The sequence below is a fragment of the Microcebus murinus genome, chromosome 2 (genome assembly GCF_040939455.1).
Source record: "Microcebus murinus isolate Inina chromosome 2, M.murinus_Inina_mat1.0, whole genome shotgun sequence".
Lineage (NCBI taxonomy): Eukaryota > Metazoa > Chordata > Mammalia > Primates > Cheirogaleidae > Microcebus > Microcebus murinus.
The window spans coordinates 83,063,477-83,069,476 of NC_134105.1; positions in this window are offsets into that span (position 1 = coordinate 83,063,477).

Consider the following 6,000-nt stretch of genomic DNA (forward strand, 5'->3'; position numbering starts at 1 on the left):
AGAAGGTGCCAGTAAAGATAGGAAAAGATATTCAACCTCTTGAGTTTCCAGGTGATGTCCCTCACCATTTTCTAAGCTATTGCTCAACCTCACTCCTTACCAATTCTGACTCAGGAAAAAACAACTTCTTGCTCTAATTGGCTATGAGACCCTTATCCTTGGCACTGTGTAAAGTGCCAAGTGACTGTTGAAGCTGGTGGTTCTACCTGGAATGAGGGCTTCCCCCACCCCAGTGGGACTTATCATGTGTATCTCAAAAAGATACTAAAATAAAATTTCAATGTAAAAATGGCAGCTTTCAGAATGACTTTTGAATTTAAAAAGCTATTTTATGGCAAAGTCACTGTGTAAAACAGGGTGTCATAAAATTATAAACATACATTAATAGTTATTAAATATTTATTATGTGGCAGTCATAGTTTTTTAATGTATAAATATGTATAATACACATGTATATCTATACACACATCTACATACTTAAATATATACATATATACACACATACACATTATTTCTTATAGATTTCAGAATTACCTTATGGCGAAAGTACCAGTGTGATCTTCATTTTATAGTTGAGGTAAATAAAGTGTGAAGATTGAATGGAAAGGACGTGGAGCTTGAGTTTGCATTCTGGATCCACTACCAAGTTGTTAAAAACTTGATCTCCTTGAATAAAATCTATTTTTTCTTCCATTTCAGTTATTTACTTCAGTCAAAATATATGCCAGGTTTCTTTAATCAAAACCCACATTTGTAAAAATTATGCATGAAGTGGAGGAGTGTAATATTTAACAATATTTAATAGTATCGACTTTAGAGTTAGATTGAACTGATTTTAAATTCAGGTTATTTGACTAGCTATGAACTAGCTGTGAAACACTGGGAAATTATTCAACATTTGGAGGGTTCAAATGGCCTTATTGATAAAATAGAATTGACTTGAGAAATTTTTGTGAGGGCTATGCAAATAACTCTACTTATATACATTTATGTATACACACATATGCCTATTTGTATGTGTGTGTTTGTATGTGTGCAAATTCCAATACTATTCCATGTTCCAGACTAGTCCATAGAACTAGAAGAATTTTATTTTATTTTATTTTATTTTATTTCAGCATATTATAGGGGTACACATTTTAAGGTTATGTATAATGCCCCTGCCCTCCCTCCCCCCTGAAGTCTGAGCTTCAAGCGTGACCATTCCCATGATGGTGCACATCTCACTCATTATGTATGTATATACCCATCCCTTCCTCCCCCCTCCCACCTGCCCAATACCTGATAAATGTAATTCTTGTGTCCACTTAGGTGCTGATCAGTTAATACCAATTTGCTGGTGAGTATATGAGGTGCTTGTTTTTCCATTCTTGGGATACTTCACTTAGTAGTATGGGTTCCAGATCTATCCAGGAAAATACAAGATGTGCTATATCACTGATGTTTCTTAGAGGGGAAGGGAAAGGAAGGGAAGGGAAGGGAAGGGAAGGGAAGGGAAGGGAAGGGAAGGGAAGGGAAGGGAAGGGAAGGGAAGGGAAGGGGAGGGGAGGGGAGGGGAGGGGAGGGGAGGGGAGGGGAGGGGAGGGGAGGGGAGGGGAGGGGAGGGGAGGGGAGGGGAGGGGAGGGGAGGGGAGGGGAAGGAAACTTCCCCAACTCCATGGTATACATATACCACATTTTATTAATCCACTCATGTATTGATGGGCACTTGGATTGTTTCCATAGCTTTGCAATTGTGAATTGTGCTACTATAAAAATTCGAGTACAGGTGTCTTTATTGTAGATTGTACTTTGTTCTTTTGGGTAGATGCCCAGTAGTGAGATTGCTGGATCAAATGATAGATCTACTTGTATTGCTTTAAGGTGTCTCCATATTGCATATTGCTTTCCACAGAGGTTGAACTAGTTTGCAGTCCCACCAGCAATGTAAGAGTGCTCCTATCTCTCTGCATTTATGCCAACATTTATTGTTTTGTGACTTTTTGATGAAGGTCATTCTTACTGGAGATAAGTGATATCTCATTGTGATTTTGATTTGCATTTCCCTGATGATTAGAGATGTTGAGCATTTTTTCATATGTTTGTTAGCCATTATTCTGTCTTCTTTTGGAAAGTTTCTCTTCATGTCCTTTGCCCACTTTTTGAAGGGTTGTTTGATTTTTTTCTTGCTGATTTTCGTGAGTTCTAAGTAGATTCTAGTTATCAGCCCCTTATCAGATGTGTAGGATACAAAATTTTTCTCCCATTCTGTAGGTTGTCTGTTCTCATGACTGTTTCTTTGGCTGTGCAGAAGCTTTTTAGTTTGATCAGGCCCCATTTATTTATTTATTTATTTATTTATTTGAACATGATTTTTATTTCATCATATTATGGAGGTACAAATATTGTTAGGGTTACAAATATTGCTCCTGCCCCCTTCCTCCCCCTGAAATGTCCAATCCCCTGGTGATGTGCAACATACACGTTATGGAAACATACATCCCTTTCCTCCTCCCCACTCCTGCCTGCCCACCACCTGCTAGAAAGATTTTTTTGTTTTGTTTTGTTTAACATTTTGGTTACATTGTATATCTTTGCCTCTCCCTAAGAAGGGTTATAGTTATGCCCTCCCCCTCCAGAATGCTCATCCCATTCCTAAGATTGGGTCCCCCCCCACCTCCGAATCTTTGGTGGGTATTGCCACCATTTGAAAATCGAAGTTTAAATCAGTCAGTACCAATTTGATGGCGAGTAGATGTGGAGCCCATTTTCCAAGTCTTGTGTTGCCTCACTTTGGATAACAGGCTTAAACTTAATCCAGGATAGCATAAATGGTGCTAGCTCACTGTCATATCTTAGGATTGAGTAATATTCCATTGTGAGCATATACCACATTTTAATTATCCACTCATGAATTGATGGGCACCTGGGCTGTTTCCATGATCGTGCAATAGTGAATTGTGCTGCTATAAGCAGTCGTGTGCAGATGTCTTTATAATAGAATGTCTTATGCTCTTTTGGGTAGATGCCTAACAATGCTATTGCAGGGTCAAATGGTATTTCTATTTCTAGCTGTTTGAGGTATCTCCAAATTCTTTTCCACAAAGGTTGCACTAATTTGCAGTCCCACCAGCAGTGTAGGAGTGTTCTTGTCTCTCCGCATCCTCGCCAGCATTTGTTGTTTTGGGATTTCTTGATATAGGCCATTCTTACTGGGGTTAGGTGGTATCTCATTGTGGTTTTGATTTGCATTTCTCTAATAATTAGAGAGGTTGAGCATTTCTTTATATGTTTGCATGCCAATATTCTGTCTTCTTTGGAGAAGTTTCTTTTCATTTCTGTCGCCCATTTCTTGATGGGATTGTTTGATTTTTTCTTGTTAATTTTTTTAAGCTCTAGATAAATTCTTGTTATTAGGCCTTTATCAGAGGTGTAGAGAGCAAATATTTTCTCCCACTCTGTGGGTTGTCTATTTGCTCTATTGATGGTTTCCTTGCAGAAACTTTTTAATTTGATCAGATCCCATTTGTTTATTTTTGATGCTGCGGTGATTGCCTTGGGGGGTCTTCCTCAAAAATTCTTTGCCTAGGCCAATGTCTGATAGGGTTTTCCCAACATCTTTTTCTAGGATTCTTAAGGTTTCATGTCTTAAATTTAAGTCTGTTATCCATCTTGAGTGAATTTTTGTGAGAGGTGAAAGGTAGGGATCCTGATTTGCTCTTCTGCATGTAGCTAACCAGTTTTCCCAGCACCATTTGTTGAAGAGAGATTCTTTTCCCCAATGTATATTTTTGTCAGCTTTATCAAAGATTAGATTGCCGTATACTGATGGTTTCATCTCTGGTATCTCAGATCTATGCTTCTGTTCTTGTGCCAGTACTATGCTGATTTAACTATTATTGCTTTATAGTACAGTTTGAAGTCAGGAAGACTGATGCCTCCCAGTTTGTTATTTCTATTTAAGATTGCTTTGGTTATACGAGGTTTTTTCTGATTCCATATGAAGGGAAGAATTATTTTTTCTAGATCTGTAAAGAATGTTGATGGTATTTTCATGGGGATTGCATTGATTCTGTAGATCACTTTAGGTAATATTGACATTTTAACTATATTGATTCTACCAATCCATGAACAAGGTAGATTTTTCCATCTGTTTAAATCTTCTGCAATTTCTTTTTTTAGTGTTTCATAGTTCTCCTTATATAAATCTTTTATATCTTTCGTTAAGAATACTCCTAGATATTTAATTTTCTTTGGGGCTATAGTAAAGGGTATTGCGTTTTTTATTTGAGTTTCTGTTTGATGGTTCTTGGCATATATGAATGCTTCTGATTTGTGTATATTGATTTTATAACCTGACACTTTACCAAATTTGGTTATCAAGTCTAGGAGTCTCTTGGAAGAGTCCATGGGGTTTTCTAAGTATAATATCATATCATCGGCGAAGAGCGAGAGTTTGATTTCATCTGCCCCCACTTGAATGCCCTTACTACCCCTCTCCTGTCTAATTGCTATCGCTAGGACTTCGAGCACTATGTTAAATAGGAGAGGAGATAGTGGGCACCCCTGTCTAGTTCCGGATTGAAGGAGGAAGGATTTTAATTTTTCTCCATTTAGGATGATACTAGCAGTGGGTTTGTCATAGATGGATTTGATAAGTTTAAGGTATGAGCCATCTATGCCTATTTTGTTAAGAGTTTTTATCATAAAGGTGTGTTGGACCTTGTCAAATGCTTTTTCTGCATCTATTAACAGAATCATATGGTCTTTGTTCTTGATTTTATTTATGAAGTGAATTGCATTTATAGACTTGCGTATGTTGAACCATCCTTGCATCTCTGGAATAAAGCCTACCTGGTCATGGTGAATTATTTTTTTGATGTGCTGTTGGATCCTATTCGCCAAAATTTTATTTAGGATTTTTGCATCTGTGTTCATGAGGGATATTGGTCTGTAATTTTCTTTTTTGTTGTGTCCTTTCCTGGCTTTGGTATCAAGGTGATATTGGCTTCGTAGAATGAGTTAGGAAGGATACCATCCTTCTCAATGGTGTGGAATAGTTTCTGTAGTATAGGTATGAGTTCCTCTTTGTATGTTTGGTAGAACTCTGCAGTGTAGGCATCTGGCCCAGGACTTTTCCATTTGGGCAGGTTTTTAATTACTGCTTCAATTTCTGAGCTTGAGATTGGTCTATTGAGGGATTCTGTTGCCTCCTGCGTGATCTTAGGGAGGTTGTATGAATCCAAGAATTTGTTCATTTCATCTTCATTCTGTAGTTTTTGAGCATATAGTTTTTTATAATAATCAAAAATAATGTTTTGTATTTCTTTGGTATCTGTTGTCAAAAAATTCAAGAAAATAGAAATTATACCTTGTATCTTCTCTGACCATAACGGTATAAAATTACAGTTCAACTCCAATAGAAACATTCAACCCCTCACAAATCATGGAAACTAAACAATCTGTTATTGAAAAATTATTGGGTAAAGGAAGAAATTCAGAGGGAAATCGAGAATTTCTTAGAACAAAATGATAATGGCGATACCTCTTACCAAAACCTGTGGGATACAGCAAAAGCTTACCTGAGAGGAAAACTAATAGCAATTAACACTCACATTCAAAAAACAGAAAGCTTAGATACTGACAACCTAATGAATAAGCTCAAGGAATTGGAAAAAGAAGAGCAAACAATTTCCAATCCTAATAGAAGAAAAGAAATAACAAAGATCAAAGCAGAACTGAATGAAAAGGAGAACAGAAGAACTATACTAAAAATCAACAAAACCAGAAGCTGGTTTTTTGAAAAGATAAACAAAATCGATGGCCCTCTTGCTAGATTGACAAGGACTCAAAGGGAAAGGACTGTAATAAACTCAATAAGAAATGAAAAAGGAGAGATCACAACTATTTATTTATTTTTGTTGCTGTGATTGCCTTTGGGGTCTTCTTCATAATTTCTTTGCCTAGGCCAATGTCTAGGCGAGTGCTTCCAACATTTTCCTCTAGAATTCTAACAGTTTC